Here is a 14,030-nt window from a genome sequence, read left to right as displayed (position 1 = left end):
CGCATTCCTTATTATCTGTATATAACCTCATATGAATACATATAGCCTGAACTACAGCAACGATACTGTAGAGCATCATTAAAATATCACAGTGGTAAGACTGCAGCACTACTTAAGAATTATTCCTATAAAAAGCCATCAGGTCTGGGGTCAGTGAATGACTGCTTGGAGGAGAAGTGTGCATTCCTCACAGCATCAAGCTTAGAAATACTCCAGGTTGTGGACCGAACATCTGCACTAACTGCACAATATGTAGAGACTGCTAAACATAGACCAGGAGAGCACACACTGCCTAGTGTCATGATCCTATCTGGCAAAAAGCCATGCTTTGGAATCTTGCAGTAGCATGCCCATGTATATATTTGCTTTACATTCAAAAAGTAGCCCATGTATATATTTGCTTTACATTCAAAAAGTAAGACCAGACTTTACCTAATAATCCCTGAGGTGTAACTTACCCAAAACTCAACTCACAGAGTGAAGCTGCTCCGGATCTAACACACCAAACAAACCAGACATAAGCCTCTCTACATCTCCACACCCTCTGAACTTATTCATACCAAGTCCATAGTTGCACAAACATGAAGAAAGGAGAACTGTCTCAGAATGAAATAACCATTGCTATTTCACAGTCGGAAACTACATGGTCAATACTTTCCTTTTTGAAAATACTAATCAATGAGCTGGAGTGCGGGGATAAATCTTTGGGGAGCTAGGGTTCAGTGAAGTGTAAGGAAACCATACAATGCAAATAAGTACAGAATTTTCAATAAGCAGGCACCAATGAACTGTGGGCCTAGCACCATTTCTGGAAAAGATGCAATAGACCTGTGTGAACTAGCAGGGCAGGATGACCTTTAAGGGATGTCAGTGCATTACCTCTCTCAGTATACTGCCACTGGGTTGCCTGCTCCAAGACTTCTTGATGCAGCCTTTGCAGATTACTGGGGAGATGGACAAGGACAGGTCAGAGACATCCAGCCAGATTTCAGTGAGTCCCTTAACACATGTTGCAAAGCATGCTTCTGAGCAAAGTGCACAAGTGCTAAGCTGACATATATTCTTATAATATATTATGCTGTATTACTCGGGTGAAACTTTGTTCATATTCAGAAGTGTATGAATTGAATTTTGTCCTTATGCCACTCTATGCATCTGGGGCTATGACTATAGATGGTCCCTTGGACCAGTTTATCTTCTTGGTTACTACATCCAGTGGTCAATCCCCTCTGCTAACTGACTTTGTTAGGAGGAAAGAAAAATACAGGACTACTAACATACATTTACACACAAATAGTCTGAGAAAAGTTTCTGAATGTGAAGTTGAAAGAACTAGAATTATTTCTGCAAGATTTTCCTAAAATGGGCTTGGGGAGAGCTTCTGTCCATAAAGCAGTGAACATACTGACTTACACACTCTACCCAAACAAGAAATAAATCATTCTGCTGAAGCAGTTTATTTCCTTTGCTTTTATGGGAGCAGTTCTTTGCTTTTAAAGACTCAAAACCCAAGCACATTGGGCTCCTATGTTTACAGTTCTAAGAATGACTCAGAGGAGGGCACATGTGCAAAGGCAGGCCCATGAAACATTTTACTGTCAGAATAAACATCAACATGATGTTTCTGTAGAAATGAAGCATTCACTTCTTTCTTTCTTTATTTCTGTTGTTCAACCATGTATCTTCAGGGTGAAACATTTCTTGTTTTCTTCTTTTGTTTGAAAGAAATGAGTGCACATGCTAAAGTTATAACTTTAGTACTACATAGTTTTAATTAATTAGTTAACTAAACGTTTATGGGATAATCATAAATACTGCAATAGAGAAGTACAAAATGGCTTGGAAATAAAAAGTTTGTGTGCATGCAAACAGTGTTGATTATGCTACAAATTAATGCTATTTCTAGCCTCATTAGATCATACCTGTTCTCATCTTGTGCTAAAGCTGTCGTGCGTGTTTCATGACAACACATAACATTTTACTCTTTATTTCAAACAATTATAATAACAGAATGTGCCAATAGTAATATAGAATACAATATGCAATGCTTAAGGTCTTACACATACTCAGTGTGACCTACTGGTCAGTCTTGATTCACATAGTAACCTCAAAATGTTAGAACATAGCATAAATATGGCAACCAGTAAATCAGCTTACTGTGAAAAATGTAGGAGAGGTTTAAAATGGCAGTCCACAGTGGATTTTAAAAGCCGGGCACATTTCCTTACTGGTAGCAGACACTGCTATTTTAAATTATAGTTAAGTTTCACGCTCATTATATGAATAACTTTCTCCACCGTTTAACTGGCTACTTGCAATAGTGCCAAAACAATTGCTATATCAGAATTTTTTTCTTGAACACACTGCACTGTACATTTAACACTCATTTCAGTGCAGGTATTTCAAGTGTCAAGCAATGCTAAAATACGATTACAGTTACTTTGAAAAGGGCATTTTACATGAATACATGCGCACTAACAGAATGGAAGATGATATAGGTCAGACCTTTCTGTTTCTGAAACTACTGGTGACTGAGGGTAATGCTACTCAATGCTAGAAGTCTAAACCTCAAAATGCACTCACTCAAGGCACTCCATAAAATGGAGAACATCGACATCTGTGCTGTGATGAGACCTGGTTCAAAGCTCCAGAGAGCACCCCTGCATTACCAGGCTATAATTCATACCACACCTTTCGGTCACCTAACCCTGACCGAAGCACTAAAGGTGGAGGCGTGTCCATATTCATTAAGGATATCCACACCTCCAGGCTAGTCGCACAGTGTAATGCATCCGAGATTATCCAAGTGCAACTAACTTTGGGCAAGACCGCAATCCAAATTGTAGCTTGTTACAGACCCCCCAACATGCCCCAGGATTCCCACTCCTCATTTCTTGATACACTGGAAAGTATTAGGGTACAACCTAACAACCTAATAATGGGCGATTTCAACTACCCCACCATTAACTGGGAAAACTACTCATGTACCAACTCTTTTGCTCAACGTTTTCAGGAATTCATAAATTCCAACGCCTTGGATCAACTTATTCACAACCCCACCAGGGGCAGCAATATCCTAGACCTGGTCAGTACCAACATGGGCAACTGGTGTTCCACACCAGTGGTCAATTCCTTGTTGGTCAGATCCGACCACAAGCTAATCACCCTAGACATCCACATCCCGCCCCCACCCCCAATTACGGAAACCACCGTAAAAAACATCTCCAAAGCCAACTTCACACTTCTTAAGACAGAAGTGGCAAACTTAATGACACCCATGCAGACAGACAACAGAGGTACGACTGCTGAATCCTACACAAATGCACTTTATAAGCACTTACATGAGTGCATGGATCAAGCTATCCCTATTAGAATCAAGATGCTATCCTCCAAAAAAGGAAGCCAATCTGGTGGTCCTCTGCCATAAACAAACTCTACAACAGAAGAAAGAAACTGTTGCAAAAAAACAGTAAAATCTCATGAGTAGAGGAACTCCCTGGTCAACCTCAGTAAGAAGTTGAGATCCCTCATAAAATCCTCCAAAGCTAGTTACGAAAACAAAATTGCCACTGACTCTAAAGACAACCACAAAGCATTCTATAGCTATGTCAAGAATCTCAATGGCAACACTCAGATCTGCTCTGAGTTACAGCACAATGGCACTAAATATACAGAACCAACTGATATTGCCAACATCCTGGCAGATAGGTTCAGTGCTAACTTTACCCCCCTCTCTCCCTCTAGAGGGCCCATCTCTATAGCGGAAGAATGCAAAGTTCCTGTAATTACGGCTGCACAGGTAAAAAACACACTCTCCAAAGCCAAGAACACAGCATCCATGGGACCTGACAATATCCCAGGCTGCGTTCTACACCAACTACAGAATGAACTGCCACCCTGCCTAAGTACCATGCGCAATCATAGCCTCACCTCAGGCTTTGTGCCCACTGAATGGCGCACCACGACGGTTATCCCACTACACAAAGGGGGAACCACAACGGACCCCGGGAACTACTGCCCCATTAGCCTGATGAGCCTGGTCTGCAAGGCCATGGAACGTATCATCATGGAGCTCATAAACAAAGACATTGGTAATCTCCAAACTCTGGACCCTACCCAGTTCGGATTTGTAAAAGGCAGATCATGTCTCCTAAACCTGAATGACTTCTTTGAAGCAGTCACCAAAGCCATAGATGAGGGTAAGGTGGTTCACACAGCTTATCTAGATCTCGCCAAGGCTTTCGACACCATCCCCCACTCTGGAATTATAGATAAGCTCACTAAACTAGGCATAAATCCCTATGTCACAAGATGGGTTGCCAACTGGCTCATGGACAGAACCCACACTGTGAAAGGAGTAGACTCCAAATCCGACTTCAGACCAGTGACAAGTGGAGTACCACAGGGTTCAGTCCTGGATCCTCTCCTGTTTGGTATCTACTTCTCTGAAGTACAGGCTAACACAGAAGGTCTTTGGCTAACAAAGTCTGCAGATGACTGCAAACTAGGAGCCATAATCAAAACTCCTAATGATGTGGACATACTACAAAATGGCCTCACTCAGACAGATGCCTGGTGTCACAGCCATGGCCTGAAGCTCAATGCCAAAAAGTGTATTGTCATCCCCTTTGCTAAAAACTCTGTACCCATGAACTACCACATAGCTGGTAGTCTACTTAACACTGAAAATGTGATAAGAGACCTTGGGACACAGGTGGATAGTAGTCTCTCCTTTGATACTCACATCACCACAGTGGTCTATGTGGCTCACCTCATCACAAAAGGTTTCTCATCCAGAAAAAAAGAGGTCATTGTTCCCCTCTACTCATCACTCATTAGACCCATTATAGAGTACAACTCCCCTTTTGGTATGTATCTCACAAGACATTTACAACAACTGGAAAGGCCACAGAAATACATCACAAAGAGGATTACTGGCCTCAAACAGATGCCCTACGCAGACTATCTCAAAAACTCCAGCTTTACTCCGTCGCATATCGCCTACTCAGAGGCGATCTCTGCCTAACATATAAAGCTATGTCAAACCCAGAACTGTTGGACATGCTCCACTTAAAGAAATCCCAATCCCTCCGAGCTACATGCTCTAGGGACATAAACCTTGTCACCACAATAAACAGAACATGCATGAAGGATAGATTCCTGTCCCAGAGACTTCACATACTCTGGAATAGACTACCTATCTATGTCAAACAGAGCTCCTCATTAGCACTCTTCAAGAAAAATCTTGATGACTGGATGTGAAATAGGAAATTCACCTTGGGGATCACTTCTGTAGCTCTGCTTGACAGGGGCATAGGAAAATAATTTTCTTGGGTGGTGAAAGCCAGGGTACCTTTTTGGCTAGGCTTATATAGGCCCTAGGGCCAATAGCCTAGTACATACCTATGAACCTATGAATATATAACTAATTACACACCTTTCGGCATTGAAACATGGACCAAAGCTCCAAAGGCGGTGGTGTCTCCATATTCATAAAGGATATGCACACCTCCAGACTAGTAGCCCAGCATAATGCATCTGAAATACTTCAGGTACAACTAACATTGGGTAAGACTGCAATCCAGGTCATATAGCATATAGCAGGTCATATAGCCTGCTATAGGTCCCCAACCATGTCCCTAGACTCTCACTCCATGTTCCTAAGCACCCTGGAATCTATCAAGGTCCAACCCAACACTATCATACTCGGAGACTTCAACTTCACGGCACCCACTCCAATGGAAAATAGCTGCATGACTGCTGAATCATACACCATTGCACTGTATGAACATGTACATAAATGCATGGAACTAGCCATACCCAACAGAACCAAGACGCGCTACTCCAAAAAAAAAAAAAGAAGCCAATCTGGTGGTCCCCTGCCATTAATAGACTCTACAACAGAAGGAAGAAACTGTTGCAGAAAAAGGTGAAGTTCCAAGTCTGGAAAACCTCCCTTATTAGCCTCAACAAAAAGATGAGATCCCTCATCAAATCCTCTAAAGCCAGCTATGAAGGCAGAATTGCGGCAGACACTAAAAACAATCACAAAGCTTTTTATAGTTATATCAAGAACCTCCACAGCAATACCCAAATTTGCTCTGAGTTACTGCACAATGATACCTCCTATACTGAGCCAACAGATATTGCCAACATACTGGCTGACAGATTCAGTGCCAACTTTACCCCTCCCGCCCAAAGGACCAATCACAATACTGGAAGAATGCCAGGCACCCAGCATTACTGGAGCCCAGGTTAAAGCTGCATTGTCCAAGGCCAAGAATAAAGCTTCCATGAGACCCAATAATATCCCTGGCTGTGTCCTACATGAACTACAAAGCGAACTGACACCACATCTGTGTGCCCTGTTCAGCCATAGCCTCACCTCAGGCTTTGTCCCTACCGAATGGCTCACTGCTGCAGTCATCCCTCTTCATAAAGGGGGAGTGATTACAGACCCTGGGAATTATCGCCCTATTAGCCTGACGAGTCTGATATGTAAAGCTACGGAGCGCATCATCATGGACCTAATTAACAAAGATATAGGAAATCTCCAAACTCTGGACTCCATGCAGTTTGGCTTTGTAAAAGGGAGATCATGCCTGCTCAACCTGGTTGACTTCAGTCACCAGGGCTGTGGATGAAGGTAAGGCAGTGCATACAGCCTACCTCGATCTGGCCAAGGCCTTTGATACCATTCCGCACTTGGGAATTATTGATAAACTCACCATACTAGGCATCAACCCCTATATCACTAGGTGGGTTGCAAACTGGCTCACAAATAGAACACGCAATGTGAAAGTCGCAAACTCCAAGTCAGACTGGTGACCAGTCACGAGTGGAGTCCCACAGGGATTGGTCCTGGGTCCTCTCCTGTTTGGCATCTACTTCTCAGAAGTCCAGGCCAACACAAAGGGACTCTGGCTGACCAACTTCACAGATGACTGCAAGCTGGGAGCTGTTATTAACTCCCCAAGTGATGCAGACATACTCCAGGAAGTCCTCACTGAGAACAATGACTGGTGTCGAAACCATGGCCTTAAGCTTAATGCCACAAAATGCGTTGTCATCCCCTTTGGCAAAAACTCAGTTCCCACTAACTATGACATCAATGAGAGCCCACTGAACACTGAAGGCATTATAAGAGATCTGGGAACACAAGCTGACAGCAACCTCTCCTTCAACCACCACATTGCCACCGTGGTCAGAAAGTCCTTATGTGTGACACAGCTCATTACCAAGGGTTTTGCATTCAGGAAGAAAGAGGTCATCGTCTCTCTTTTCTCTTCCCTCATTAGACCAATCATCGAGTACAATGCCCCATTTGGCATGTACCTCACTAGACACCTGCAACAGCTGGACAGGTCACAGAAGTAACTCATGAAGAGGATACTAGGGATTAAACACATGTCCTACATGGACAGACCAGAAGACAGCAACTATTCTCTGTCTCACATCGCCTACTTAGAGGCGATCTCTGCTTGACTTACAAAGCCATATCTGACCCAGCTCTGTTAGAAGTGCTACATCTAAAGAAATCCCAATCCCTCTGCACCACATGCTCCACAGACCTCAACCTCATTACCACAATCAACAGAACATGCTGGAGGGACAGGTTCCTCACACAGAGACTGCCCATACGCTGGAATAGACTCCCATACATGTCAAGCAGAGCACCTCGCTGTCCCTCTTCAAGAGAAATCTTGATGAGTGGATGGGTAATAGAAAGTTCACCCTGGGGATCACTCCAGTGGCTCTACTTGATAGAGGCACTGGGAACTAACGTCAGGCAGCACGATGCCAGGGCACGTCTATGGGCTAGGCTTGTAAAGGCTCCAGGGCCATTAGCCTAGTACACACCTATGAACCTATGTTGCTTGTGAAGAGGTGACTTTCCCATCTATGGGTTATTTCAGTGACAACTAAGGCTAGAGAAGTCTCTGCATTATGTCTGAAGTACTTGTTACACATTTTTTCTGTTTCCAGTCACAGAAGTCCATTGATTTCCCACAATATTTGAGAAGACTATTCTTGTACTTTGGTACAGATAAGTTAATACTTTCATTGTCTACACATTTTGCACATCTCATACTTTTCCATGGCTCCATATGAAAAGTACAACATCTGTAATTATGAGCACTACAACTGTTAAAGAAGTGTCATTTGCAACTGTTCACATTAAATATCGAAACTCACTCTAAAGCTGTGACAGTTTTTTTCTGGGGGGATGGACTTTGGCCTCCTGCACTTCTGGTCTGGGGGTGCCAGGTCCCCCACATCCCTAATGTTTGAGCGTGCATATAAGGGGAAAATATTCCAAGGTACCATAACCACTGATGTAATATATATTCTTCTCACATATTCCATTTTGCATTTCTAAGGATCACAAATTTGGTCCCTGCAGTTTCAGCAGCACGTCTTTTTCTTCAATTTAAAGCGGACCTTTATACTATAGGTACGATTTTAATTAATCATTTTCTGTGATGATTGTATGTTTTATGCAGCATGCTTTCATCTGCTATGGATCAGTTTCTGTAAATGCATTTTAACATTCAGAATAACCAATATATGCTACTTCCACTATGATTAGTTCCAGGTTTCTAGTGCTCTCTTTAACAGCTGACAAGGCTGCTAAAATGGCAAAAATGAGATTTAGAGGACTTCACATGCACCCTCTGTGAGGATAAAATACATGATAGACAAATTGTTCCGTTTGACTTGATTGCCTTCCTCCCTCAGGATACATGTAAGCTTCTTTGAATCTACTGAATCCTTGCCTAAGACTTTCAGTGCCTGTTACAGTAGGACACTTGAACAATATGCTTTTTCTTATATCTATAAGATCTATTATTCTACAACTTAGTTAAGAAATCTATTATATAGCAACTGATTAACTTTTAGAAATGAGTTCTTTAATAGCAGTTGGTCAAAACATCAGAAGAAAATTATGATAGCCTGGGCTTTTGTCATAAAGAATGACACACTCATTTCAATGCAGGTATTTCAAATGTCAAGCAATGCTAAAATAGATTACAGTTACTTGGAAAAGGGCATTTTGCATGAATAAATGCACTCTAACAGAATGGAAGATTATATAGGTCAGACCATTCTGTCACTGAAATTAGTGGTGACCTTTGCTTGTGAAGAGCTGAATTTCACAAGTAAAGCTGCATTTTCCAGCCCTTTCAGTTTTATTTGCATGTAGAATCCTGTTCTTTGAGTGACGCAAGGTCATACTTTGAAGAAAATGAAAAGGTACATTTTGTCTCTGCAGTGACAAGCTTTGCATTAAGAAAGCTTGTTATCATTCAGTCTGTAACCAGACCATTGTAACTCACAACAAATATTTAAAGCATACAGAGATGTTGCAGACATCTTTGTATGTCAATCATCTTCACCGAAGTTAGCATTAAAAACCTGATGCATGGCTTTTCTCTGATACATTAATTTGGTAACTGGATATATTTAAATACAGCAGGACTAGGCTAATAACTTAAATCTCAGGTAGTGCTCTTCTGTAGGTTGCCAGTTAGATAATATACCTGCAGATTCATTTCAGTACTACATATAAAACAAACATGTTGTCTCTCTTACAAATGCTGTATGTATATATATATATATATATATATATATATATATATATATATATATCATTCTACACTGATACCTCCATGTAAATAATAATCACCTTATGCTGAAATGTCAAGGGCTGCAGGAAAAGATCCCTAGAGTATTAATAAACAATATGAAGGCTGAAGGAATTCCCAGATTCTTTAGTCCCTGATACAAATGTTTAAGTCAGACCCTTTTGCCACTTACTTTTTTCTGATATGGCACCTTTCTGCACTGAATTCTGACTTGCCATTCCTGCCTGCACTAATTACTTTTAAGAAGTGCAACATCTGAAAAATGATAGTTCTGTCTTCTTCAAATTTAGGGTTTACAGTTCCACTTCATAAACTTTCCCATTTGGTCCCTGGTACTGTAAACATACAGATATATAAGCTTTCCAGTTGAAGACAGCTATGTGCCCCCATCTGACTCCTCTAAGCGTACGGTACAGCTAATACCTGGTACTTTTCAGTCTCTCAGTACCATTTTCTGTACACTTCAATTACTACTTCAGTATCTGTGATGCAATGTAGTAGTAAAGTCAGTGGTCTAACAAAGTGTCCTCTAACATAACTTCTTTACATCTCCTTCCAAAACATATCAACCTGATTTGTAAAATCATGACACATACCCATGCATTCTACCTATGGTCAGTGCTTCCTTAATCACAGAAGGATCTCCAAGATCCATATTATAGGTCCTGTTCCCTTATCTCTTTCCAGATGTTTCAGTTTAAGGCTACCAGTTTCCACTCAAGCTGGTAATTTTGCTCATGCTCAATTGGACATGTTCAGTCAGTTTGATATTGCATTTTTTTAAACATGGCATACAGAAATATGATTAGTACTCCAGAGGTAGTCCTGCAAGAGTCTGAACAGGGATAACTTCAGTGGCATACTTGATTTATCCGGGTCATGTTTAAAATCTCACAGTCCATTTCCTGTTATAGGTTCATAGGTGTTTACTAAGCTAACAACCACAAGGGCCTTTTTAAGCCTAGCCATGCATCCCAAATCTCTGACAAGTTCTGATCCCCTTGATAAGTGTAAGCATGGGCCTCGGAGATGAACCATTTACAGGTTACCTCTGTCCGTTAGAGACATAGATGCTAAACCAGGGATGAATTTCTGGTTTCCCACCCAATTGTCCAAGTTGCACTTGAATTGGGTTAGGGAGGAACTCTGCTTCACATGGATGGGGAGCCTGTTTCATAAACGGGCTAATCTCTGAGATATATACCTATCTCTCCAGGAGGTCCTATTTATATCACAGGTAAGGTTTAAGCCTTTAGAATGGGTAATTCTGGTGCTGTTTGTTTTCTGGATCTGCAGGAGGTCCTTCAGAGTGGGGTCTGACAATGCCCTGTATGCCAGGCATAGCTCTTCCCTTGAAAGCTTGCAAGAGACAGAATACAGGGATAGGGCCTTGAGGCAGTCTGCATAGGACATATTACTTACACCCTGTATGTTTTTAATGAGGAATCTCTGTGGACGTTCCAGTTGTTGGATATGCCTGGTTAGGTACATACCAAAGGGGGCATTGTACTCAATGACAGGTCTGATGAATGCGGAATACAGTGGAACAATGACTTCCTTGGACTTAGATGCCATACCTTTGTTTATAAGTTGCACAACATAGAATGATTTCCTCACCACTGTAGACACGTAGTATTTAGTATTTAGTGTATTTGTGTGGCCACACAATTTGTGGCACTGAATTCCAGCTTCCATTTATATGTTTGGTCTTCAAACTAAACCAGATCTTTCTTAGGACCCTTCTTCCTAGTGCTTCCAACTTGGCATCATCAAATAAGCAGAATGACAAACACTGCCAGGCTCAGAAATGGCATCTAAGGCATTCACTAATCATCAACCATTCATAAGATACTAACTTACATTTCGCCAAATCCTGATCCACTATACAAGCATATACTCAGACTTTGTACCGTGCAACTTGTGCAGAATGAAGTCAAGAGCTATACTAAAATGTAGACAACATCTAATGGACTTTCCTGATTAAATCTAGATGATATGGAGTTTACTTGGGATCTGGGCTAGTAAGCTTAAGTCATACATAACCATCATAACTCATGTAGAAGAGTGTGGCTTTATACATGACTGAATCACATGAGAATATTTTCACTGTGGAACAACTCATAGAATGGATCTAGGACTATTGAACTAAAGTTCAATAGTCCGAATCCACAATCACCGAACACACTTTAACAAAAGTATTTTCACCGAAAAAGCACTTTCGTTAAAGTCTGTTTAAAAAAATAAACAAAACATTACTTTTATGTTTTTGCAGGGGGGCAAGCCCTCCCTGCACCCCCCATGTGGACACCCCCCCCCAGTTAAATTTTCTCACTTTGAGGTCGCACTACAGTGGAGAAAAGGGAATTTTCTCTTATCCCCACTGTAGGGCGATCTCCGCAACAGGCATACTTACGTGAAAGTGCTTTTCAGTGAAAAGCACTTTCGCACGCAAGTATGCCTGGCCGAATCTATTTCGGTTATGTTGCCCTTCGGTGATCCATACGGATCCCCTCATGGAATACCATACTACACCCTAGTTCTTTAAAGGGGTAGCATAATAACCCTAGCTACTTAAAAGGGTGGCATATCAACTCTAGTTTCTTAAAAGGGTGGCATAACAACCTTAGTTCCTTAAGGGGCTGACATAACAACTATAATTCCTTACAGGGATGGCCTAACCTGGCCAGGGAAAAGATTACTGTTGTGAGGGTCATGATGGTACCAGATTATTTGCAAAAAAAAAAAAAGTAATAAAGTAATTTCTCCTCCAAAATTTGTTTAATTCTTGGATTCATCCAGAATCTTATGAATCACCTGAAATCCTTTCCTAGCCCCCATATTCAGGTGCAGATAGATACAACAATATGTGCAAAATTTTACATCTTTGCCCCTTACCTTTGAGCAAGCCCCACACTCATCATGATAGTTGTAGAGATACAAAAAACACCTCATACTCACCAACTAACATTCCTTTGTGAGGAAGACTCCAAGTAAATCCCCACCTGCAAGGTGTGAGATGCTCCAACAGGGCTAGACAACTTTCTTGATGAAACAAACATCTGCAGGTATTCTTTTTAGTTAAGATAACTCCATCTCATTAGGGAGGACTATGTAAACTACTATTATTTAAATATAATATTTTTAAATCCACAGAATAGATCAAACAAGTCACTACTAGAGTGTTATGCCAACTTGATAACAGCCATGTAGAGCATAATTTTCTAAAGATGACCTACACATTTAACAAAATACTAAAATCTACTAATCCCAATAATCTCCTCCACTTCACTGCTTGAAAAGGAATAAAAAGAAATACAATAATCAAACAGCAAATGCAATAACTGCCTTCTGTCTTTAAAGTAATATACAGGTATTTAGAACTTCAAAGGTTAACAACAGTCTTCAACTGTTTGCATTGTCCATGCAACTGATCTTCCATGTATACTTTTCAAAGGGTCTATATCATATCAGCAAAACGGCATTACAGTAAATGCCATTTTTCCGACACATATAAACTGAATTCGAAAAAGAGCGAAAGCTCAGGTCAGCAATTTCCTTCCCAGGGAGAGAAATCGCTTGGCCTGAGCTGTGACACTGCCCTTTACCCAACTATCGTGCGATCTTGGAGTTTGTATATTTAGTTGGGGCGGGGCACAGTCCCCACATTGTAAGTGGTATGTTGTGTTTTGCTGGTTCATTGATTTTTTTTCATGGGAAAAAAATTGGTGAACTGGGGTTTTGCTCTTTTAAGATTTCGGTCTGTATGTGTCTGCGAAAAACGGCATTCGCTGTAATGCCGTTTTGCTGACCCCTTTTAAAGTCCTACACAAACATCACTTACTACCAGTGCACAGGCTAACTCTTTACATAATGAAATATTTATTATAATTTGCCACTGCATTCACAGCACCGAAGCATCAAAAAGACAAAATGGGACATCTCCAGCTGACATTCCTATATACATATATAAAAATGTTCTTAAAGTACATCACTCTGTAAGGTTTAGTCATCGGAACAGGAAAACGTAAGTTGTACTTACATAAATACATGCATACAAATATTTTAAGCATGGGCATTAATGCCCTTCTAGCCTGCTACTATACCAAAACACTTGTTCCCATAACAAGTGTCCAGGCTGTTCTTAAACATATCTAAACTAGTACTTGCTTTAATGTAATTTAGTAGCCTGTTCCATGCATGCCACGGTGGTATGGCTGTAGCATTGTTACCTCACAGCAAGAGGTTCTCCCGTTCGATTCTCGGCTTGGTTTGGGAGTGCCTTCTGTGTGGAGTCTGCATGTCCTCCCCACGGTTGTGTAGTATTCGAAAGACATGCATGTGTAAATGGGCGTGCCTTCGTTGAAGGTTGGGCGTCGAGCTGGC

The 14,030-nt window shown here is 41.2% G+C and overlaps 1 protein-coding gene across 13 annotated transcripts in view; it reads right to left on the bottom strand.

Annotated features, from left to right (window-relative positions):
* PIP5K1B (phosphatidylinositol-4-phosphate 5-kinase type 1 beta) overlaps positions 1 to 14,030 on the bottom strand; it is a 1,685,295-nt gene that overhangs the window by 522,653 nt on the left and 1,148,612 nt on the right. The window lies entirely within an intron of this gene.

Source organism: Protopterus annectens, chromosome 2.part2 (genome assembly GCF_019279795.1).
Source record: "Protopterus annectens isolate FY-2018-M chromosome 2.part2, PAN1.0, whole genome shotgun sequence".
Lineage (NCBI taxonomy): Eukaryota > Metazoa > Chordata > Ceratodontiformes > Protopteridae > Protopterus > Protopterus annectens.
This window is presented reverse-complemented; position numbering and strand designations above follow the sequence as displayed.